This window comes from Chlorocebus sabaeus, chromosome 11 (genome assembly GCF_047675955.1).
Source record: "Chlorocebus sabaeus isolate Y175 chromosome 11, mChlSab1.0.hap1, whole genome shotgun sequence".
Lineage (NCBI taxonomy): Eukaryota > Metazoa > Chordata > Mammalia > Primates > Cercopithecidae > Chlorocebus > Chlorocebus sabaeus.
In genome coordinates, this window is record NC_132914.1 from 126,226,577 (window position 1) to 126,252,294 (window position 25,718).

Below are 25,718 nucleotides of genomic sequence, written 5' to 3' on the forward strand. Positions count from 1 at the left end.
TATGTTACTAATGCTGCAGTGTGGGTCAAAGGATACAAATGAGCAGATATGCAGAATAAACAGGTCTAGAGGTCTAAGGTGCATTACGAGGATGAAAGTTAACAAAATTGTATTGGGGTTTTGTTAAATACGTAGATTTTAGCTGCTCTTGTCACAAAAAAGGAACCATGTGAGATGACAGTTATGTCAATCTGCTTCACCACAGTAATTGTTTTCTTTTCTTTTTCTTTTTTATTTCTTTTGCAGTAACCATTTTTACCATCTATATGTACCCCAAAACATCACGTTGTAAACCTCAAATATATGAAACAAAATTTGCTAATTAAAAAAAAGCCCATCTGTGTAGCTGCTTTCAAGCAACACAATACAATATTTACTTGGCAGAAAATATGAAAATCAAAGATGTGATAAGCTGTGACTTGGCATCACTCTTCCTACAGGCTGCCCTAGAGCAGCCTCCTCGTGTCGGGCATTACATGGATGGTCACAGCAGCATTGTACATATATGATTACTTTAAAACATCAATTTACTTTAAAAAAATTACCACTTATCAAAATTGACATGTTATCTCTGTATAGTTCCATGAAATTTACACAGGTATAGATTGGTGTTACTGGCACCACCATCAGGGCACTGGAAATTTCCTCACATTAACCCTTTGTAGTAACATACTCCTTCCCCCACCCCTTACCTCTGGCCCTTGTCATCTGTTCTACATCACTATAGTTTTTTTTTTTTTTTTTTTTTTGAGGATATCACAGAAATAGAATCATAAGGTACATAACCTTTGGAGATTGTCTATTGTTATTTTTCACAGTGTGAAACTTGAACTAACTGAAAAGTACACCAACAAGTGAATAGTTACATAAAAGTCTATAAACATCCTGTGAAGTGCCATATGCCAGTTAAAATAGCATAAAGTAGGATGAGTACCAGCCAGAAGGACCAGGAGCAGGATTGGGTATCATTTATTCTTTATTTTTGAGGATCTTTCTTTTCCCTCTGGAGACATCTGAGCTCACAATCTGGGACAATGTGGTGGAATCCTGTTTTTTTTTTGTTTTTTTTTTTTTTTTTTTTTTTTCTTTTCAGATTTTGGCTTGTTGTGGTAGCTGAAGGAGCTCAGAAAGGAAGAGTTTTGGAAATTTAAGGAGCTCCTCAAACAAGAACCTTTGACATCTGAACTCGAGCCAATCACCCGGCCTGAGCTAAAGAAGCCTTCCAAAGAAGATGTAGCAAAGCTGTTGGACAAACATTATCCAGGAGAATAGGCATGGAAGGTGACACTGAACCTATTTCTACAGATCAGTAGGAAAGATCTCTGGACGAAGGCTCAGGAAGAGATGAGAAATAAGCTCAACCCATATAGAAAGCACATGAAAGAGAAATTTCAACTTGTATGGGAAAGGGAAACCTGTGTTCATGTCCCTGGGCATTTCTACAAAGAAATCATGAAAAATGAGTCCAAGTATTGAATGATGCATATACTGTTGAAGCTAGACTACTCACTGTGGTCCTGGAAGGCTCTGATGGAATTGGAAAAACAACCCTTTTAAGAAAAGTGATGGGCCGGGTGCAGTGGCTCACGCCTGTAATCCCAGCACTTTGGGAGGCCAAGGCAGGCGGATCACCTGAGGACAGGAGTTCAAGACCAGCCTGGCCAACATGGTGAAACCCCGTCTCTACTGAAAATACAAAAATTAGCTGGGCATGCTGGTGCATGCCTATAATTCCAACTACTTGGGAGGCTGAGGCGGGAGAATCACTTGAACCTGGGAGGCAGAGGTTGCACTGAGCTGAGATCACACCATTGCACTGCAACCTGGATGACAGAACAAGACTCAGTCTCCAAAAAAAAAAAAAAAAAAAAAAAAAAAAAAAGTGATGTTGGACTGGGCAGAGGGAAACTTATGTTATGGAAGGATAGATGCACATTTGGTTTTTTCCTTAATGTCTGTGAAACGAACGGTATCACAGAGACCAGCTTACTGGAGCTGCTCTCTAGGGACTGGGACTGGCCTGAGTCTCCAGAAAAGATCAAAGACGTTTTTTTTCCTAGCCAGAGCAAATTCTGTTCATCCTGGATGGCTTTGAGCAACTGAAGTTTGACTTGGAACTTAAAGCTGACTTGTATGATGACTGGAGGCAGCATCAGCCAACACAAATTATCCTGAGCAGTTTGTTGCAAAAAAAGATGATTCCAGAATCCTCTCTGCTCATTGCATTAGGAAAAGTGGGTATGCAAAAAAAAACCAAAAACAACAACAACAAAAAACTATTTTATGCTGTAGCATCCCAAACTCATAAAGCTCCCAGGATTCACTGAACTTGAAAGGAAGCTGTATTTCTCCTACTTCTTCAGCAAGAAGAATAAAGCCTTGAAAGCCTTTAATTTTGTGAGAGATACTGGACTGCTGTTTATCTTGTGCCATAATCCCTTTATATGCTGGTTGTTCTGTACTTGTATGAAATGGTGGCTAGAAAGGGGAGAAGACCTTGAAATAAACTCCCCAAATAGTTAGAAATGGTTACCTGACAAGGCTCAAGCATTCTTTGTTCATCCCTAAACCTCATTCCTGAAATCCCCCAATCCTCAGACCCACCCCCAGCCCTGGGACTGTGTTATCAATGTTGTCCTAGTGATACCAAAGGGCTGGGCTCCCAGCTAAGCTCCACACTCAAGCCTGGAAACTCTACCCTAAGTAAAAACAGTTGACCCTCATACAGAAGGGCTGGGCTCCCGGCTGAACTCCACCCTCAAGCCTGGAACCTCTACCCTAAGTAAAAACAGTTGACCCTCATACAGAAGGGCTGGGCTCCCGGCTAAACTCCACCCTCAAGCCTGGAACCTCTACCCTAAGTAAAAACAGTTGACCCTCATACAGAAGAGCTGGGCTCCCAGCTAAACTCCACCCTCAAGCCTGGACCCTCAGCCCTAAGTGAAAGCAGCTGATCCCATTCCAAATGACTGTCTTTTTGGCCCACCCTGCCCCCTGTCCTGTGCCCACAAAAGCCAGACCAGCGGGCAGAAAAAAAAGAAGGGAGCAACACAAGCTGCTGATGGACCAGGATGGAAGCGGCTGAGTGGGGAGCCGAGAAACAGCAATTGAGCCAGGGAGAACTTCAGATGGTGCAGCTTTAGAGGGGAGCCCAGCCAGAGGCGGCTGAGCTTTAGGGAAAGATCACCTTCTTCCTGCACCATCTCCTTTCCAGCTCCCCTTCCACTGAGAGCCACTTCCACTGTTCAATAAAGCCTTCCACATTCATCATCTTTCAAACAGTTCATGTGACTTGGTTCTTCCTGAACACCCAACAAAAACTATGTCAAAAAGGGCAGGTGCAGGAGTCTGTCACCCTCACTCTTCACTGAGCTGTTAACACTTAGCTGTCCACAGACTGCAGGCTGAGTGAAATGAACCACTCTGGAAGGGTCAAGGTCAAGGGAAAAATCCCATCTCAATAGAGTATTCAACCTGCTCCCCAAGGGTCCCTGATCCTGGAGTACACTCCATTGGGAAGTTTCCCCCCCGACACTGAATAGGGCTGACCTGGGTCACCAATAGGGTATTATAAATAGTGCGTGACATCCAGGGCCACACACTCTCTCTCTCTCTCTTGCATCACTTGCTTTGGGGGAAACCAGCTGCCACATTGAAAGGACTCTTAGACCAGTGGAGAGACCCATGTGATGGAGAGCTGAGACCTTCTGCCCACAGCCAGGAACAGAGGCCTCCTTCCAGCAGGCTGTGAGTGACTCACCTTAGAAGTGGCTGCCAAACCCCGGTTGAACCAGTAGTGCAGCCCTGGCCAACACCTTGATGGCAATGATGAGGAGTCCTGAGTTAGACCAATGCTTACGCCAGTATCAATTTTTGAGCTATAGCAACTGTGTGCCATAATAAGTGTTTGTTGTTGTTTCAGGCTGCTAAGCTTTGGAATAACTTGCTGTGTGGATGTATCAGTTATCTATTGCTGTGTAACAAATTACCCCCAAACATAGAAGCTGAACACAACTAACATTCAGTATCTCACAGGTTCTGTAGGTAAGAAGCCTGGGAGCAGCTTAGTCAAGTTGCTCTGGCTCAGGGCCTCTCATGATGCTGGCTGGGGGTAAAGTCATCTCAAGGCTTGATGTGGAGAGGGTTGGCTTCCAAGCTCTTTCACGTGGCTGTCAATGAGCCTCAGGCCTCTGTCACCTGGGCATCTCCATGGGGCTGTTTTGTGGTGTGGCTCCTGACTCCCTCTAGAACAAGTAATCACACACACACACACACACACACACACACACACACACACACAGAAAGAGAGAGAGAGCGCGCACCTGTCACCTGAAGGAGCACGTTCAGGCTACCATATCAAGATACCATGGACTGTGTGGCTTACACAACAGGAAATCTATTTTCTCCCAGTTCTGGAAGCTAGAAGTCTAAGGTCAAGGTCCCAGAGTGTTGGTGTCTAGTGAGGATTATCCTCCTTGCCTGTAGATAGCTGCCTTCTCTCTGTGTCCTCACATAGTAAAGAGAGAGAGAAAGCTCTGGTGTTGCCTGCCTTCTTTCTTTCTTTTTATAAAGAGTCTTGCTCTGTTGCCCAGTCTGGAGTGCGGTGGCACAATCATGGCTCACCGCAGCCTCAACCTCCAAGTCTCAAGCGATCCTCTGGCCTCAGCCTCCCAAGTAGTTGGGACTACAGGTGTACACCAGCATGGCTGGCTAATTTTTGTTGTTTTGTTTTGTTTTGTTTTTTGTAGAACTGGGGCTTCACTGTGTTGCCCAGGCTGCTCTCAAACTCCTGGGCTCATGTGATCCTCCCACCTTGGCCTCCCAAAATGCTGGGATTACAAGCATGAGTCACTGCACCCAGCCATAATTTTTTAAAAAGTATTTTTAGCAGATGGGGGCTCACTATGTTGCCCAGCCTGGTCTCCAACTCCTGAGCTCAAGTGATCCTCCCACCTTAACTTCCCAAAATGTTGGGATTACAGAAGTAAGCCACGGTGCCTGGCTTCTCTTCTTATAAGGACACAGTTCTATCAGATTATGAGTCTACCCTTATGACCGCATTGAACCTTAATGAACTCTGTAAAGGTCCTATTTCCAAATGCATTCACATTGGGGGTTAGGGGTTTAACAGTAAATTGTAAAGGGACACATTTCACCTCACATGGCTACCCAAGGTGGGAGTTACAGCCTTTTTATGACCCGACATTGGAAGTGACATTTCATCGCATGTGCCACGTTCCATTTATTAGAAGTAAGTCCAGCTCACATGTGAGGAGAGGGGATTACAGAAGAGCATGAATGCCAGGAGGCAGGCATTGGTGGGGCATTGTAGAGGCTGCCTACTCCATTAGCAGATAACCAGCAGGAATGGCACAAAACATGTTTCTGCAGTCAACTTCATTTCAGTCTTTTAGAAGCATTCAAAAACGTACTGTGGTTTAGAAAATAGCAGTTCTTTCTTTTTAAATTTAATCGGTGTAATAAACAACACATTCACATGGTACAAAAATAATCCTTCCCCTTCCTCTCTTCACCCCCAAAGAGGCCATTACATTTATCCATTATTTGTGTATTATTACATGGTATCTTTATGCGAGCACATGGAAATACAATGTGTATTCTTATTTTCCACACTTTTTAACATGAATAGTTGCCTGCTGTAATACCGTATTGCGACTTGCTTTTTGTCATTGAAATGTATCTCCTTCTACATCAGTACTCGGTTTTCTCATTCCTCTTTTTCAGATGTGCTGCATTGCATTATTTATTCTGGTGGATAGTATAATGTAATTTATTCAATCAGTCTCCTACTGATAGACATATGAGTTACTTTCGATCTTTTTCTATTACACAAAAAAGCTGCAATGAATATTGTTATGCACAGGCATTCTCACATGTATAAGTATTTGGGTGGCATAAATTTACAGACATAGGATAGATGGGTCAAATGTCTTTGTACTTGTAATTTTAATGGATATTACCAAATTAAATTGGTTCACATTTTCACCAGCTGTGTGTGAGAGACCTTGGGTCCCCATGGCCTTGACGATGCAGTGTTTTACTGTGCTTTGGGATTTGTTCCAATCTCCTAGGTTAAAAAAATGGTATCTTAATATACTTTTATACTTGTGATATTATGAAGTCAGGTTGGACCCTTTTTTCATATGTTTAAGAGTAATTTTTTTTCCTTTCTGTATACTGTCTATTCATGTGAAAATGACATTTCCAAGTGTCTTTGTTTTTTTTCATACCAGGTCCTTAACTAGAGTTTCTTGGCCTTCATCTTTACCTCCAATACTGTGGCCCCCAAGACTACCCCCAGGCTCAGTGGCTTCCTAGAAGGCCCACGACTGAGCAAAGCAGGTATGCTCACAGCGACAGTTTATTACAGTGAAAGTGTGCAGACTGAACCCAGCATATGGAAGCAGTGCACAGGGGGGGCCTAGGAGAGTTCCAGTTGTCCTCTCCCGCTAGAGTCACAGGCACAGCACTTACTGCCCCCAACCATGAAGTGTGGCAACACGCACAGACTCCTGCCGGCCAGTGAAGCTCCCCCAGCCTTGGTGGGCAGAGTTCTGACTGGGTGATGGTCCTGTAGACTCGCCTGACCACCCTCATAGCTGACCTTATTCTCCAGGCCCTACAGAGGTTGAGCGGATAACTGCTTTGTCCAAGACCCCCCACCATGAACCACATTGACTAATGTGGGAAAAGGGTCCCCGGTAAACAAAGATGCTCTTTTCAGGCAGGACATCCCAAGGACTTAGAGGCTGGCTGGTCAGCAGCCAAGCCTTTCTTGGGGCAAGGTTAGTCCTCTACTGCACAATCCCCACCCATTTAGAATCTGTGCATGCTTCAAGACCCAGCCAAAAAGACCCCCCAAAAACCCACCTCATTTGTGCAGCCTTCTTCAACATCCTCGATGAGCATGAGTAAGAATTAATTTCCCAACTTCTATGCTCCCAAAGCCCTTCATGACCCTCTGCGACAGTCATTAGCCTTGCACACTGAGAGGCCATGAAGCAGCCCCTTGTTGATATCACCCTTTAGATGTTTTTGCATTGTCAAAAAAAGTACACCCACCCCACTCTCAATTCCAAATGTCTCATTATTTGGACATATCCACTTCTCACCTGGGTAGCTCACTGCCCCCCGTTCTTCAAATCCTGACGTTCTTTTATTTCACCTGGATCTGTACTCCATTCCTCCTATTTCCTTGTCATGTTTCATCACTCTCCTCTTGGGGAGGAGACGTTGACCTCCAATCAGAACACACACAGTTCATCTTCATCTCTCTCTGTGCTGAGCTTAAACACTATGTTCCACAGTAATCGTCGAACTCTTGTCTATACCCTCAATGCTCTGGGCTCTCTCTCCATCTGTTAGATTCGCCTGCAAAAACAGCAATTGCAGGTAAATCCAACTGTGCATCTACATCGCCCCTGCATGCAGGCAGCTGGAAGTAACTGGGGAAACACTCGCTCACGCCTACTGGCCTTGCTTCAATGTTCTGGCCATGAATTTCAGTGGATCCTCAGTGCAGTCTAGAAACCCCTTTACAGCTCCCAAAGCCATTTGCCCTTTCTATTCACTGAGTACAGCAGAAGTAGTAAGAGAAGAATTTTGTGAGTTCTCAGAGCCCTATCTCTCAACCTACAGATAGGTTCCATCCTATTACAATGGATGAATGGTTTGCGCTCTGATTTAAGGTCAACCCTTCTCCTTGGTCAGTGCATTCCATCTATCAACTACGTGAGGACATACACATTCCAGAAGTGGTTCTCTTGTCCTCTTGCAATATTATATTTCTTCTCACCACTTGATCAGTCCTGCAATATCTTATAATATCTTTAATTTTTAAGAAAATTGCTATCCCACCTTTTCTCTTTCCTCCCCTCTTCTTTATTTTAGCAAAACCCATTAGAAAAACTGTCCACAGTATTTTCCTCTCTTCACTCTTTTGTTAAGCTACTCTTTTGCTCCCAGCACTCAAGAAAAGAAGTTCCTGTCCAGAAGACCAGTGATCTCAGTGTTGCTGAATTTCATGTTCAATTCTCTGTCTTCATCTTGATCTGCCTTTAATCAGTATACAGCACCATTGATCGTTTCTTGTTTCCTGAATCAACTTCTTCCTTTGGGGACTCCACTCCCTCCTGTTTCTTACCTCCCTCCACTAGCACCTCCCTCCCCATCTCCTGGGCAAGTTCTTCTCATTTTTTAATTCCTTAGGTCTCTTTTTTCTCCTCTCCTCTCTTCCTTCTCTTTAAGTACAATCTACAGGCTAATGACTCTCTTGTCTATGTATCTGGACTGGACATCTACCTCGGACTCAAGATTTTCACATGCAGCACCTTTCCGGATATCTCTTCTTGTATATCTAGCATAGATCTCAATTTAACATGCTTGAGGCAGAACTCATGGGTTAGTGCACTCATGCAGCCATCTTCCCCGTCTCCGTCAATGGCAACTTCATTTATCCCGACGCTACAGCTGAAGACCCTGAAGTCACCTGGACTCCTCTGCTTCCCTCACGCCACACAATCAGCCCATCAGCAAACCCTTCTGGCTCTGGCAGCCTCTGAGGACTTCTCCCCACCCTCATCTCTGGGGATTATTGCACTGATTTTCTACCTGTTCTCTCTTGATGCACTCTTGCCCTGCTCCAGATGAATCTACTAAAAAGAAGTCAGATTATGGCACTCTTCTGCCCCGAACCTCCCCGGATTATTGCGATGGTCTGCTACCTGGTCTCCCCTCTTCCATCTTTGACTCTCTCTCATGTATTTTTTGCAGAGCAGCCAGAATGCTTCTTTTAGGACATCAGCCAGATTGTGCCTCTCCTGTCTTCAGAATCGTCTCATTACTCCCATATCACTCAGAGGGAAAGTTAAACTTGCCCTACCCCATCTTTGACCCCTGTCTGCTCTCTAATCTCACTTCCTACCGTGTCCTCCTGCCCATCCAGCTCATCGCTCCTGCCTCAAACACTCTTTCCTGTGATTCTTTGTCTTTCTGCATCATTTCCTTCAGCTATCTTCTCAAATACTGCTCTCTACTACCATGTAAATAAGAGCACCCCTGCTCTAGGTATTCTGCTCCCCTTACTTATTTTGCTTTATAACACTTATCACTCACAGCGCCTACAATCACGCCCCCACACAGTCACCCCCACATGTTCACACCCACACACACTCACCCCCACACCCCCCACACCCCACACACACATTCACACCCACACCCACACACCCACACCTCACACACAGACTCACACACCCATACACACATCTACACCCCTCCACACAGACTCACATCCCCCGACACCTCCACACTTACACCTACACACCCACACTCTCCCCCGCCACATACACTCACACCCACACATCCACACTGCCCCACACAGGTTCACACACCCACACCCCCACACCCAGACTCACACCCCCACACACACTTCCACATAGACTCACACCCCGCACTTACACCTACACACCGACACACACTCACACCCCCCATGCTCCCACATACACCCACACCCACACATCCACACCCCCACACACAGACTCACACCCCCCCCACACACAGACTCACACACCCACACACAGACCCATACACCCACACACAGACACACACAGACTCACATACCCACACACACAGACACACACAGACTCACACCCACACACAGACTCACATCCCCCCACACACAGACTCACACACCCACACACAGACTCACATCCCCCCACACACAGACTCACGTACACATCCCTTGTATTTGTCTCTCTCCATTAGCATGTAAGTTCCAAGAGGGAAGAGACTTTATATACATATATAAAGTCTTTTTTTTTTTTTGAGATGGAGTTTCGCCCTTGTTGCCCAGGCTGGAGTCCAGTGGAACAATCTCAGCTCACTGCACCCTCTGCCTCCCGGGTTCAAGCGATTCTTGTGTCTCAGCCTCCAGAATAGCTGGGATTTACAGGCACCCACCAAAAAGGCCGGCTAATTTTTTGTATTTTTAGTAGAGATGAGGTTTCGCCACATTGGCCAGGCTGGTCTCAAACTCCTGGCCTCAGGTAATCTGCCCGCCTCGGCCTCCCAAAGTGCTGCAATTACAGGCATGAGCCACCGTGCCTGGCCCAAGATCTTGTATTTTTTTCATGACTTTCTTCCTAGCAACCTGAATGGTACCTGGCATGCGGCAATGCTCAGAACATATTTGTTAAACAAACCAATGTGCTTTATGTTCTTCCTGTGTGTTCTTCAAATTCTTTAAAGGCCCTTTCTTCTCCCTAAGACAGCCAGACTTTTGAAAGAGACTGGCCACTCTAAGGGCAGCAGATGATCAATTCTTGTATTCAAGGCCGATGGTGCAAGAAAGCGGCAGAGGCACCTAAGCAGGCCAAGCTTTCTCTGCCCCTGCTCTGTGTACAAGGCAGCATGACTGGGGGAGGAGCTGGCCTAGAAGCATCCTGCACACAGGAGCAAAATGGAGACCATGAGCACCCTCTGTGGCAGAGCCTGGGAGCCAGGTACAGCTGGGTCAGGGCCTGCTTTCCTTCTCGGCCCTGTCCACTGAGGGCCGCTGACCGAGAGATGGTGGTGAGACTCTTCGGCATGAGCAGTGCCCCAGACAGGCTCAAATGACTTGCAGGATCACCCGATGTGAGGGCTGAAGACACTTGGAAGAGTGGTGGTGTGAAAAGAAAGCTTCCCATTCTTGGCTAAAGGGGGATTAGGAGAAAACTGAATTCCAACAGGTGTATGAAAAGGTGCTGAACCTTGCTAATCGTCAGGGAAATGCACATCAACACCGCAGTGAGACGCCACCTCACACCTGTTAGGTGGCTGATATGGTTGGGCTCCGTGTCCCCACCCAAATCTCACCTCCAGTTGCAACCCCCATAATCCCCACATGTCAAGGGAGGAGCCTGGTGGGAGGTGATTGGATCACGGGGGCGGTTTCCCCCAGGATGTTTTCATGTTGACAGTGAGGGAGTTCTCACGAGAGCTCATGGTTCCATAAACAGCAGTTTCCGGTGGGTTTCTCTCTCTCTCTTCTGCCGCCTTGTGAAGAAGGTGCCTTGTTTTCCCTTCACCTTCCGCCATGAGTGTAAGTTTCCTGAGGCCTCCCGAACTGTGAGTCCATGAAACCTCCTTTGTTTATACATTACCCAGTCTCAAGTAGTATCTTCACTGCAGTGTGAAAATGGACGAATACAGTGGCTATTAGTATTAAAACTGTATTAAAATGATGTAAGGTGTGTTGGCAAGGATGGCGGGAAAAGGGAACACTTACACATTGTTGGTGAGAATGTAAATTTGTACAGCCTTGATGGAAAATAGTATGGAGGTTCCTCAAAAAGTAAAAAAAAAAAAAATTAGAACTCCCATATGATCCAGCAATTCCACTTCTGGGTATGTATCCATAGGAAATGAGATCAGTGCATTGAAGAGACATCTGTACACCCACGTTCACTGCAGCACTATTCACAGTAGCCACGCCATGGAATCAACTCACGTGTCCACCAATGGATGCATGGAAAAAGAAAATGTGGCACCTGTATACACACACAGGAGTATTATTCACCCTTAAAGAGAAGGTAATGATGGTAATGATGCCATTTGGGATAACATGGATGAACCTGGAGGACATCATGCTAAGTGAAATAAGCCCTACACGGAAAGACAAATACAGCGTGATCTCACCCAGAGGTGGACTCTAAAGTAGTCAAACCCATAGAAACAGAGCAGAAGGTGGTGACCAAGAGTCAAGGGTGAAGGAAATGGGGAGATGTTGTTCAAAGGATACAAACTTGGAGTCATAAGAAGAATAAGTTCTGGAGACCTAATGTGCTGTGTGCCAATAAAGTTAATAGTATTTGCGAAGAGAATAACTCTCAAGTGTTTCGACCACACAGAAGGTAACTATGTGAAGGGATGGATATGTTAACTAGCTCGGTTGTGACAATCATCTCAAAGTGTATACATACTTCAAAACCTCACACTAGACACATTTTAATATATACTCTTTTTATTTGTCAGTTATGCCTCCATAAAGTTGGGGGAAAAAAAAAGAAAAAAACCCAGCTGAACTTCCTTCTCAGGAGACCAACTAGGTGAGCACAGCCCCTTCAGGTAGAATTATGTGAGTTAACATGGCCTTGCTGCCCTGAACTGGTGTGTGGACTCCTGGGGCGGAGACTGAGCCCATCTGACGATCTTTGTACACAGTGGCTGCCCATGAGTCTTTATCTCCGTGCCTTGCACCAAGTCGGTGCCCAGTGAATGCTTGGTAAACTGTAAGCACCCACAGTGTTTGCTAAATACAGTTAGCAAACACTGTGGTCCAGGTTAGAGGAGTATCTCAATTAGGGCACCTCGGGGATTCTCCAATGGCTCAGCTAAAGACTGCTGGGATTTAGTCGGGGCAGCCCTGGCTCAGGGCTGTGGTGTTAGGCAAAGTTGACTGCTGTAAATAGCGCTTCAACACACCTTATGTCCTGCTCACGTAATAGTGCCACTGCGCTGGGGAACTCCTGCCACATGGTGATTCAGGGACCCAGGTCCTTTCCATCTTGGGACTCTGACCTCCTGTGGGGCTTCTTCATTCAGCTGGCAGATGGGGCAAGGGAGAGACCAGGTTGAGAAGGTTCTTATAAGCCAGGTCTTCATTCAACCGTGAATTCACTCCCACTCACATTCCACTGACGAAATCTCAGTCATCTCACTTTAACTACAGGGGAGACTGAGAAATCCTGTCGAGCTGCGTTCCCAAGAGGAAAGGAAGTTGGTTTTGGTGAACACCTTGCAGCTGCAGCCACAGCAGTGGAATGAAGCAGGTGCATCTCCTTCCTCTCTATCCACTCCCTGTTAGGTAGGATCCACGTGGGCTAAGCGTGCTGGCTTCAACAGCAGGGATATGAGGTCAGGGAGGACTCCATGCAGGAGGAATGGAGATGCGTCTAAGCTGGGGGCAGACGGCAGCTTCGAGGGCTCCCTGATGAATGAGCAAACGCTGGCTCCGGCATCTTTACTGCATCACCTGTAAGTGCATTCCTTGCTGTGCAAACTGTTGCTAAGTATTTTTAGTAAGGCCAAAAGTTCCCCTAAGCACCATAATTATCTTGGTTGGAGATGTCAGGAGAGTTTACTGTTAAAGAAGGAGGCGGCTGCTGCAAGTGTGATAATAAGGTACACTCTGTGTTGCTTTTATGGCTGCGGAACAGAACATTCCCGCAGCCGCCTTTACATATGGACAGGGGACTCAATTGTCCTTTGGGGAGCTGTAGAAGGGTAATTGCTCTTCAGCAGACCAGGGTAAGTTATTCTAACCCACAGGGCTCACACCTCAGGAGGCAGGAAAATAAATCAGCACTCTGAAAATCTTCCCTCATTAGGCCAGGCTCTGATGAGACCCCGTGGGTCTTGCTGGTCTGAAGGCAGCAAGCAGACCGGCTTCTACAGAATTAGAATCAGCCTCACGTGAGAGCTTTCTTGGGCTTGGGGGCAGTGTGAGGGGAATAGACCCTGGGAGCTTGGATCTTCACAGGGAAGGAAAAGTCATTTTTGAAAAAGTGAGCTTATGGCCAGGTATGGTGGCTCATGCCTGTAATCCCAGAACTTTAGGAGGCTAAACTGGGAGTTTGAGCCCAGGAGTTTGAGACCAGCCTGGGAAACATAGTAAGACCCTATCTCTACAGAAAATATTATAAAAATTAGCAGGGTGTGGTGGTGGGCACCTGTGGTCCTAGCTACTCTAGAGGCTGAGGTGGGAGGATTGCTTGAGCCTGGGAGGTTGAGGCTGCAGTGAGCTATGACCACACAAATGCACTCCAAGCCTGGGTGATAGAGCAAGACCCTGTCTCAAAAAATAATAATAAAATACCAAGTGGGCTCAGAGAGAGGCGATCAAGTGTGATGCTCAACAAAGTATATTTGGGACGTAGATTCCCCCAATTCAAGGTCAGGCATTACCAATGACCAGCTTTGTGATCTTGGGCAGAATTCTTAACCTCTCTGTGCCTCAGTTATCTACATGGAGAATGGAGGTCGTAAGTCCCGTGTCAGTCAATTTAGGTTGGTTTGTGCTGCAGAAACATAGGACCCCCCCACCCCCCACCCACCATCTCGGTGACTCATCAGAGATTTATTTCAGGGCCACATTTTGTGTCTATTGTGATGTCACATCTTGTTCATTCTGTGAACTGTGTTAAAAGAACAGCTCTTGCCTGGGGTGTTGCGGGTCTTGTGGGAGAAGAAAAAGAAAGGAAGTGGGGGATCTTTTCATGGCACTTAAAACTCCAGGGAGCAGCAAAAAAGTCACTTCTGTTCCCATTCCAGTGGACTGAGCAAGTCATATGGCTGTGTCGACGTGGGCGGGGCAGTCATGTACGATTCTCCCATAGGGACTGTTCTTAAGGAAGGAACGAGAGTGCATATGTTAACCAACTGCACAGTCTATCCCAGGTCCACAGTCATTCATTGAAAACCTTGGTGCTCCACTGAGCTTTAAGATTTAGAAATTTAGGCCAGGCGTGGTGGCTCACGCCTGTAATCCTAGCACTTTGCGAGGCCGAGGTGGGCAGATCATGAGGTCAGGAGTTTGAGACCAGCCTGGTCAATATGGTGAAACCCCGTCTCTACTAAAAATACAAAAATTAGCTGGGCGTGGTAGCAGGTGCCTGTAATCCCAGCTACTTGGGAGGCTGAGGCAGGAGAATCACTTGAAACCAGAAGGCGGAGGTTGCAGTGAGTCGAGATTGCACCACTACACTCCAGCCTGGGTGACAGAGTGAAACTCTGTCTCAAAAAAAAAATTTAGAAAATTAAAGCTTTATGCACACATATACACATGCACACACACATGCACACACACAATTCTACACATAGATGGATACATAGTATATTAATATATGGTATCATACTCAGGATTACCTCCAATCTGAGGTAGAACCCTATAATATAAAAACAATATTTCTGTAGTAAAACATGTAAAACAGCAACAGTAAGTGTGCTACAAAATCACTTTATATAGTTTTGCATTATTCCAAATTTTCCCACCAAATATTTTGATGCAAACCTATGAAGAAAAATTTTGAAGTTGAGAGTGATTTCTTTTTTCAAAAAATTTTCAGAATTGTGGATAAGACATTGCATATCTGTTAGGATGAAAAAATACTGTATAAAAGCCCTTACTGCAACTCTGGCATGTAGCAGGAACTCAGTAAATATTGATATTAATTTTTAAGAGGTACAAGGGTTTGGAACATCCCCTTAGCAAAACCAACGAGAGGTGAAAAGATGATTGAAGTAAGACAATGACGGTCTACAGAACACTGTATCGGACACCTGGATGTCCTCAACTTGACGTGCTCCCTGCCCTTAGAGGAAGTATGACATCTCTTTCTTTTCTTCTGAACAAGGATAGATGAAATCATTGGATTTAATTGTCTCTACTTTACTCTGGGATTCTTCTAAATTATTAGTTGTTCAGCAAAGCCCTTTCATCATTATTGGAAAATTATATTCTCCTGTGGATCTGGGGACCGCCACTGAGGCCCTCCCTTTCTGCTGCCTCTCTCAGCCCCATGGTGACCTTCCCAGTCCTCCGTGCCATCTTTCTAAGGCTTGCTGAGCAATGACAGCCAACTGGATCAAGCTGTTTCAAAAATACTGGCCTAAAGCCGCTCTTCCCTGGAAGGACATTTGCATTCACATAGGACTGGAAGCATCTGAACTTAAAGGAATTTCTAAAGCAGAAATTGCTGGCCTTCAGCTACCTGGATGGGGGGAAGGCTCATTTGCGTCTGAGGACCCCCTAAGGTCAGAAAGCTACCTTGGGAGAACATTTGATTGTCAGTCAGATCTCTCAGCTTTGCACGAAGACACATTTGCAGCCCACGACCAATGCTACCCCCTCAGCCCTGGACAGTGGCCCGGCTTGCAGCTGCTTTGCCAGGGAACCCTAGGGATCCTGAAAGAGAGGCGATCCTTCACAGCTCCCTTTTCCTACTAACGACCCGAAAATCCACTCAAAGGTCACTTTTGTTTTTGAAAGACGTGACATTTTTTCAGCGAGTTAATGACAAACTGGGGAATTGCAGTGTGTAGGTCTGTGGCGCTCGGTTCAGGGAGAGACATATGGCTCATATTTGAGTTTCAGACTTTGGGGAAATTAGTAGGGTTTTTCACAGCACATGCTCAGTCCTCAGTTTGCCTCTGTGAGTCTCAGCCTGGGTGTCAGTCGGCCCTTTCTGCAGGCAGCTCCGGGTGGACAGTCGGGTGTTTGGCTTTGTTCTAGGAGTTTTTGTTCAGGTGACGTGGTTCTCGGGATGCACCTTGCAGACACAGTGCTCACATTCTTCCTCTGCAAAGACCCGTCTCAGCTGGTCTCTTCTTGCTGCCCCTCAACACTCCATGTCCCCAGCACTCAGAGTGACCTGCAAAGGTTGCAGACAAGGTCCTGCCAACCAAGAGCTTCTTGCTGCACTTACAGTAACATTCCAGCTTCTTGTTTTCCTTTCTTTTCTTTTTTTTGAGATGGAGTCTCACCCAGGCTGGAGTGCAGTGGCACAATTGGCTCACTGCAACCTCCGTCTCCCGGGTTCAAGTGATTCTCGTGCCTCAGCCTCCCAAGTAGCTGGGATTACAGGTGCCTGCCACCAGGCCAGGCTGCTTTAAAAATTTTTACTACAGACAGGGCTTCACCATATTGGCCAGGTTGGTGTCGAACTCCTGATCTCAAGTGATCCATCCGCCTTGGCCTCCCAAAGAGCTGGGATTACAGGAGTGAGCCACCACACCCAGCTGTGTTCCAGCTCCTATCATAGCCACCAGGCCCTCCGCATGTGGCCCTGCCCGTGGCTTCTGTCTCATCTCCCAGCATGGTCCTCCCTGCTCTCTCCTCCAGCCTCACCAGCCTCCCCGGACACGCTGCCCCTGGACCTAGCACTCCTGCCTTCCTGCAACAGCATGCACCCCTCTGCTCACAAGGCTGGCTCAAATGTGCGTCCTCCACGCAGACCTTCATCAACTACCTGTCCCCAATAGCCACCAGTCCCAGGACTTTATCCATAGAGCCACTCATCAGTTTCGAGATGACCTTGTTTATTTATACCCTTTTTCATTGTTTGCCCTCGCTCTGCCCCTTACAATGGTGCTTTCCCCAGAAGCCTCAGCCTCAGGTGCTCCTACTTTCAATCTCTAAAGAAAGGTTCTCTCCTACTAGAATTCCCTTGAAATGTCTAAGGATTGAGCCTCGTTGGCTGACAGAGTTGTGTGCCTATCCCTGAACCAATCACTGTGGCTGTTTAGATTCTATCATCTGCTTGGACAGGTAGGAGTCACACCTCCCCTTCTGGGGGTGGTTTAGGAGGCCCATGCAAAAAGGGGGTTTTCTCAAAGGAAGTCCAGGGTGCTGCTGCCAAGAGAAGGGGTAATACTGGGTTCGCTGCTGGATCCTGCACTGTGAGTGCTGCTGGGCCCATCAGAGGTGCTCAAGAGAGATTTGAAAGAATGAATACATGAATAAACAGCTCACAGGGTTGCTAGAGAATTAAATGAGATGGCTCGTGCAAGGTTCTCAGCAAGGCTTTAATGTGAAGCTGCTGTCCTGTGAGCGTTGACTATCATTATTAAGAGGGTTTACTGGGAGGTGGTGCCTGCAAGCTGGTATCCTCCAGGTCAAATCTGAGCCACAGACCAATTTGGTGTGTATTTCAGGATGTTTTAAAAAAATTGAACCAACATGAAAGCATTGGAGGGGTTTATGTTAAATTCTGATTTCTAGATAGTTTTCCAGAGGCCTGCTATCCTTCAAAATCAGAAAATTTGTCAACGCCAGCCTCACCTTTCACATGACCACCACTGGCTGGTGCCGAGTGGCACCTGCCTGCTCTTATCTGAGGGGAGTGTGTCTCCAGCTCACAGCAGCCCCCACCACTCTCACTACTGTTTTTTCTTTTTGTAGAGGCAGGATCTTTGCTATGTGACCCAGGCTGGTCTCAAACTCCTGGGCCCCAGCAATCTTCTTGCCTTGGCCTCCCAAAGGGCTGGGATTAAAGGTGTGAGCCACCACTCCCAGCCTTATCACTACTTTTTATCTGGCCCTGGTAGCACCTGAGTTTGTATGATGGATGGAGATGTGGCAATCAGAGTAGGACCCTTGATTCTTTTTCTTTCTTTCTTTTTCTTTTTCTTTCTTTCTTTTTTTTTTTTTTTTTTTTTGACAGGGCCTTGCTCTGTCTCCCGGTCTGGAGTGCAGTGGTACAATCATGGCTCACTGCAACCTCAACCTCTCAGGCTCAAGTGATCCTCCCACCTCAGCCTCCTGAATAGCTGGGACTACAGGTGTGCATCACCACATCTGGGTAATTTTGTTTATGTTTTGTAGAGAGGGGGTCTTGCTCTGTTGCCCAAGCTGCTTTGTAACTCCTGGGCTCCTTTGTCAGCCTCCTAAAGTGCTGGGATTACAGGCGTGAGCCACTGTGCCCAGCCCCTTGATTCTTAAATGTTTTAGTTTCTGAAGCAGAGGCTGGCTTGGGGCATGGGGCTTGCAGAAAACCCAGACTCCTTTTCCTTGTTCCTCTGCAGCCACAGATATATTTTTGGACCCCACACAGCTCTCTGGTCTGAGCCGTAGAGCAGTGTCCTTGGGGTTTCTTTCTGCTTGAAGCAGCCCCAGTGGGTCTGTGGATGTGGTGATGGTGGGTAATGTTGGCCAGCTGCCTCCCCTCCAAGAAGCTGCCAGCCACCAGCTCTCTGCACCCAGCCTGCAAGTGAGATGAGTCCACTCTTCCTGTAAATCCTAGTTGCCTTCCAGCTTTCAGATGCCTGGAAGTCTCCCTGCCCGTAAGAAGGCAGCATCCCACCCTGCCCTCCAGCGCTCCACGGTTAGCCTGGAGAAGGATGGGGACAAATATGAGTCTAACTGCCAGACAGGAGGATGAACAAGAAGCCCTTGGGCACTGCTGTTCCCCATCGGCTATGACCAGGACTCGTCACCTCTCAAAGCAGAGAACAACAAAGAACTCCTCATCCCTAACTTCCAGCCCCTAGATCTCCCCCTCATTCCCTACCATGCCCCACATATGTGGGCCAAGCCAGCCTCTAACAGCCGAATGACGGTTGTAGCCTTTCCGTGCACATGCAATTTACAGTTCCTGCAGTAACTCAGTGGAGGGCCCCTCTGAGCAGGAGTAGTCTGCAGAGCAATTAGGATGAAAAAGCGTCTGGGCTGCCGATGGCTATGAAGCTTTCTACCCTGTCACACAGGAGAATTTATGTTGCTGTAGGATGCAGCAACTGAATGGCTGGTGCAGGGCTCACCCTGTAACTCTTGGCTTGTTGCAAAGGCAGATAAATTTCTCCCTCTTCTGTGAAAAGCAGACAGGAATGAATGGATCTAAACAGGCCTATTTTGGCCATGAGTCTTTTATGAAGGACTAGTTATTATAATTAGCCAGTGGAATAGTCAGAAACCCTTAATGGAGGTGTATTCTTTACAGATACAGCTGGATGAAGAACTTTTTTTTTTTTCCCTAGAGTCCCGCTCTGTCACCCAGGCTGGAGTGCAGTGGCGTGATCTCAGCTCACTGAAACCTCCGCCTCCCAGGTTCAAGCAATTCTCCTGCCTCAGCCTCCCAAGTAGCTGGGACTACAGGTGCACACCACCACACCCAGATAATTTTTTGCATTTTTAGTAGAGATGGAGTTTCACCATGCTGGCCAGGCTGGTCTCGAACTCCTGATCATGTGATCCACTCACCTTGGCCTCCGAAAGTGCTAGGATTACAGGTGTGAGCCACCGTGCCCGGCCAGCACTGGTTTTAAGAAACTGTCTGTGGAGCTACATTGAGTGCTGCTGGGAGAGGCAGTGTTCCCAGATTTTACTCTAAAATCTAGAGTGAGGGAAAGTATTTGCACAGTCAAAAAAACAAGTAGGATTCGTCCTCCTTGATTTGCTACTCTGTCCCCGGACACCCCCCTTCACACACAGACTTAATGGCAACAGACATGTACACACATGCACACACGTGCACATACACCCTCTCAGCTCCCATCAGCACCAGGAAAACAACTTGTCAGTGAAATGCCTTCTGTGGCTACTAGGATGCAAGGTGCTAGATTGTCGTCTTAGTTTCAGATTTTTGTTTGCTCCGTTTTCTTTGGAGTTTCAATATGACTCAGAGCCTGACAGCAGGACTTCTTACGTTTCTTCTGTTCCTCATCCCATATCGCTCCCTTGACTACTCCTGGGCTTGTCCCTGTCTGTAGTGGGTGGAATGTCATTCCCCCAAAAGTCATGTCCACCCAGAACCTCAGAATGGGACCTTATTTTAAATTAGGGTCTTTGCAGATTCATTAGTTAAGGGTCTAGAGATGACATCATCTTGGGTCTAGAGATGATGTGGATTTAGCGTGGTCCCTAAATCCAATGACTCAGTGTCCTTAAGAGAAGGCTGGGCACAGTGGCTCATGCCTGTAATCCCAGCACTTTGGGATGCTGAGATGGGCGGATCACTTGAGGTCAGGAGTTTGAGACCAGCCTGGCCAACATGGTGAAACCCCAGTTCTACTAAAAATACAAAAATTAGCTGTGTATGGTGGTGCGTGCCTGTAATCCCAGCTACTTGGGAGGCTGAGGCAGGAGAATTGCTTGAACCCGGGAGACAGAGGTTGCAGTGAGCTGAGATTGCGCCATTACACTCCAGCCTGGGTGACAGAGAAAAACTCTGTCAAAAAAAAAAAAAAAAAAAAAAAAAACCAAGGCCAGCAGGCCTAAAGATAAAAGAAAAGGAACAGAGGGTTACCCAGGGAGAAGAGGGCCATGGGATGGCAGAGGTGGGGATTGGGTTGACGTGGCCACAAGCCAAGAATTCAGGGAGCCCCAGAAGCTGCAGGAGGGAAAGGCTCCCACTCCAGGCCCTTCAGAGGGAGCATGGGGTTCTGCTGACATCTGGGATTTGGACTTCTAGGCTCGACTATGAAGGAACACATTTCTGTCGTTTGTGGCATTTTGTTATGGCAACCCTAAAAAGTGAATGTGCTGTCTGAGGAGTAGGAGGAAACCCGCTGATGATCCGCTTGTCATCCTGGTCGTGCCACTGCCCTCCTTCACGTGTCTGTGTGCCTCTAGGGGGTTCTGATCACGGTGTGAAGCTGGAAGGATTTGGTGTTTGTTGAATGAGTAAGCAACATGGTGAGTGAATGAGAGGAGTGTGGCTGGGTGGCCGGCTACACAGGCCATTGTGCGAATGGGGCCACTGACACTGCCTCCTTGCCCATCTTCTGGGCTGAGAATGAACCTTGAGGGCAGACCCCTTGTTTCTGTTACAAAGTGTCAGATTAGTAAGGCTCATTCTTGGGCACAGATGCCCAGGGAAGCCCCTTGAGGTCATTCTATGAATGAAGTAATGTTGCCTGCTGAAATCATGAAAAGCAACCCAGGAGTAAGTATATCTCCCATTGGCAAAAACTGCTCAGACTTCAAAGCACCCCATCCTATCACCATCGCAGAATCTCTGTGGGTATGTGACCACCCCAACCCCATTCAATTCTAAAACTTCCATGGCCACAATCTATCCTTCTGGTTATATAGTAAACTCCAGATACTCCAGGCACGCTTACGGGGGACTGGGGACAAAAGCACAATATATAGTTGATGCTTCATTATTCTCTCTTAGTAGATAATGAAACATCTATTATCGACTGCTGTTTACCTCATTGGACATTTTTAAGCTCATGATTACTTAGATGAAAACAAGTTTTGAAAGGGAGAGGAGGAAGGGAGGAGTTGAATCTTTTGGGAGTGTGGCCCAAGGAGGCAAAGGGGACTAAAAGGCAGGTAGAAAGGTGCGGCCAGTGAAGAGGCTTACACCACGGATGGCATCTGCTGTTTGGAGGAAAGGCACGCGGCAGGAAAGGCTAAGGAGAAAGACCCCTTCAGCTGTGAGGATTTCAAATCACACTTGCTTCATTTTATCCAGTTCGTAGTTGGTAGAGAAATAGGGAGACTTCAGGACCAGGCAAAATAATATTTGTTTCTCCCACTTACAAGAATTCTTGGCCAGGTGTGGTGGCTCATGCCTGTCATCTCAGCACTTTGGGAGGCCGAGGCAGGAGTATCACTTGAGACCAGGAGTTTGAGTCCAGCCTGGACAACATACTAAGACCCAGACTCTACAAAATATAAAGTAAAGAAGTAATTGGGTGTGATGTGTGTCTGTAGACCCAGCTACTCTGGAGGCTGAGGTGGGAAAATCACTTGATCCTGGGAGGTCAAGGCTGCAGTGAACCATGATTGCACCACTACACTCCAACCTGGGCAACAGAGCGAGACCCTGTCTCCAAAAAAAAAAAAAAAGGAAAAAGAAAAGAAAAATAATTCCTTATAAATCCAAAAAGACAATTACTAATACGCCATTTCAGAAATGAACCATAGACCTCTTGTTCTAGTGTGAAGAGAGGCCAGTGGACATTTAAATTTGCCCTTTTTCTTGGTAATAGCATTCTGGCCTTCTTTTGGGAAAGCTCTCCTCTTGCTTGGGGCTTCTAGGCCACCCCCAGGAGGTGAGGTGAGGCTCCTACCTAACCACTGAGAAGGTAGAATCTAAATGGCCATGGTGATTGGTTCAGGGATGGGCACATGACTTGTCAGTCAATGAGGCTCAATTCTTAGACATTTCATGGAAATGCCAAGAGGAGAGAACCTTTCTTTAGAGAATGGAAGCAGGAGAATGTGTGTGTGAGGTTTCTGGGGCAATTACCATGTTAGAAGAGGCTTCCTGAGAGTCATGTGATTTCAGAGGAAAGCTGAACCAGAAGACAAAGAGAATCTAAGTCTTGGTGCCCTCCAGACACCGTTTTATTTTACATGTGCCTGTGAATTCCCTTTTCTGCTTAAAACAATTTGAGCCAAGATTCTGTCATTTACAACTGCTTGGGTGTATCCTAATAAATCTAGACATCATGAGTATCATTAATAGCAAGTCGAGGGTTGTTTTCATCAGGAAACAGAACAAATGTAGATGGACAGACGCCTTCAAGTATGCTCATGCAAGCCTTTGAAAAATAATTTTTAAATAAAATAAGCAACAGTTTTTCTGCACAGTTCTGCATAAATATTGATTAAATTCTTCCCAGACCTTATTTGGTCTGAGGCCCACACTTGTCAGTCAGTATTGTATTTTCAACAGACATTTAATAACATGTTAAGAGTCTCATCGTTACAGACTTTTCTTCCTAGCTGATGCTTCCTGATGACATAGAGAGGCACTTTAATCTCATCAAAATCTTGTCTCCAAGCTATATTTTCAGGAAGGTTTGCTTTGGGAAGCATTCTTGCAGCCAGCTAATTCCATCTGTGGGATGTGACCTACTATTATCTCATGGATTGACCTATCATTTCTAGAAGACTAAGGGGCTTATATTTTGGGGTTCATCCATGGTTCTTTGGGTTGCCAGTGACAGAAATGAATTCTGACTAACTTCGAGAGGAATGGGCTTTATTAGAGGGTATCTTACAAAATGGAAAAGTAGAATGAAAATGAGACTTAAAATGGACAGGAGAAAACCCAGGTAGCAGAGCAGGAATAGGAAATAGAAACCGATGGCTGGTCTCTTGAGAGCACCAAGGAGACATCCTATAGTGGAGGAAACGAAAGCGTCCTGGTTGAGAGCTTCACCAGACTGCATCTGAGAGGGGAAAAGTGGCTGCCCCAAAGGAAATTTGGAATGTTATTGCCAGAAAAAGGTGGAAAAGTTGCTGACAGCAAAACAGGAGCTGACTACTCCATCCTCTTTGACCTCTTGGTTGACAGAGGGATTGCATTCAGAATGTTTAATAACTAGTATGAACACTGACAAATCAGAATGGAACTGGCCATAAACATCTGGGATGCCCCTGTTGGTGTATGCGAACTGAACGTCAGCCACAGCTGCATGTAGACACAGTTTTCACTTGTAAAGAGTTTAGTTTTCTTTTTCTGAAAGCTGGAGAAGTAAAAATAAAAAAAACACTGGTTTCTTATTTACATTGTCTTTCCTTCCTATATATTCATCTCTGGATAATTTTGGAACCAGTGTGTCTAACGAGGAGAGCTTTGGGCTAGGGATTCTGACATTCTGTCATTTCAACTCTTCTTCTTCAACTGGGTGCTGTTGTCTTATCTTGGTCTATTTTCCTACCGTAAACATGAGACTGGGGACCTTTATATTCAGTGAAATTCAATTCCTGTTTGCCTAGCATCTCTCAACCACAAGTGACAAATTTATTAACTGTAAAAAAGCAACAGTCTCCGAAAAAGACAGCTGCTTGTCTTTTGCTTGTTTTGTTAGACTGAGATGCAAGATCGCCCAGAACTTGAAGATTTCAGTCTCTCACGTCGAAAAAAGTTAAAAGTGCACACATGCGCTTCCTGTTTAGCATTTCTGCTGTCAGAGCCAGCTTTAGTTAGATGAAAACCCTCCCCCAAACAAAGCCAAACACTGTCTCTTTTCATCTTAGGGAACAGCAGCTTAATTGCCTTCCCCATTTAGTAACTATTTAGTAACCAAATACATTGATATGTCCATTAATGAAATGTTTTATGCTATTTGGATTCTTTGAGAGGAGAAGAAAAAAAAAGCTAACCAAAATCTATAAATCAAGTTAAATAATTTCGATTCCCTTCTGCAGGCAACTTTTTTTCACTCTCTGTGTGTTATATTATCTGTGTGAAACAGACGCTGACAGAGGAAAAAATGACAGGACATTCTAAGCAAATTTAATGAAGTAGCTCCAAATATTGTATCAAAATAAATGAAGTGAATAATGCAAGAGCGCTTTCCTGGGTCTCTTTTTTACAACAATAACCATTGTGTGAGCCACACACCAGAGGCAATTCAGACGGATGGCTGAGTTTGAAGGTGCCTCTGTAACATATTACATAGCAAGAAACAATAGGCAGCCTCAATTGCTATATTTAATTTCAGTAATTATTGGAGTCCAGGAACTGAGAAGAAATGGGAAAAGGGTGAAGAAAAGTTACAGCACTTTCATGTTCAAGTTGTTGCTTTAAATTTAACGAGATAGCAGCAGACCTGTTTTTGCATTTTAATTCTTCTAGATCTCTTGGTGGACTACCCATGGGAAATGTTTTTGCTCTAGGGAAGAACATTGCTCAGAAGCTTGTGCCTGTCATCCCAGTGGGATTTTGTCACTTTTTGACTGTTGAACACCAATGATCCCTTCAAGAGAGTTGGAAGCTGAAGGCGTGAGATTCTTCTCACAGCTGGGTCAGTACATGGCTTGGGCTTGGTCAACCTGAGTCTTTCTTCAGGAATTCTGATTCTTGAACCAGAAGTGCAGGGAGGCTGAGGGCTATAGGAGGTCACACCCATGGCGGGAATAGAAGTGGCTTTTTTTGTTTCCTCTGCTGTGGTATCCAACATCTCACTCTTTGCTGTTCCCTTGGTTCTGTTCACTTCCCAAGCATTTATCATTAGTCATTTGTCTTCTGAGCCTCTCATCTCAGTAATGAGTCAACTTCTGTCGCCTGCAACCAAGAAATCTGGCCATCTCCAACAAGCTTTGTAGTGCCAAATGCTATTTATTTTGGCTCAGACAAAAAAAAAAAAAAGGCAAGGTATCTTATAAACATCCTGAAGGGGCTAAAGATAAGAAGACAATGTTAACGACTTCATGTAACTCTTACTTCATTGAACTGATCTAAATAGTTTATATCTAC

At 45.9% G+C, this 25,718-nt stretch overlaps 2 pseudogenes; both read left to right on the plus strand.

Moving 5' to 3' along the window:
* Positions 1 to 1,089: 1,089 nt before the first annotated feature.
* Positions 1,090 to 1,930, plus strand: LOC140712811 (NACHT, LRR and PYD domains-containing protein 9 pseudogene; annotated as a pseudogene).
* Positions 1,886 to 2,523, plus strand: LOC140712825 (NACHT, LRR and PYD domains-containing protein 9-like; annotated as a pseudogene).
* Positions 2,524 to 25,718: the final 23,195 nt, after the last annotated feature.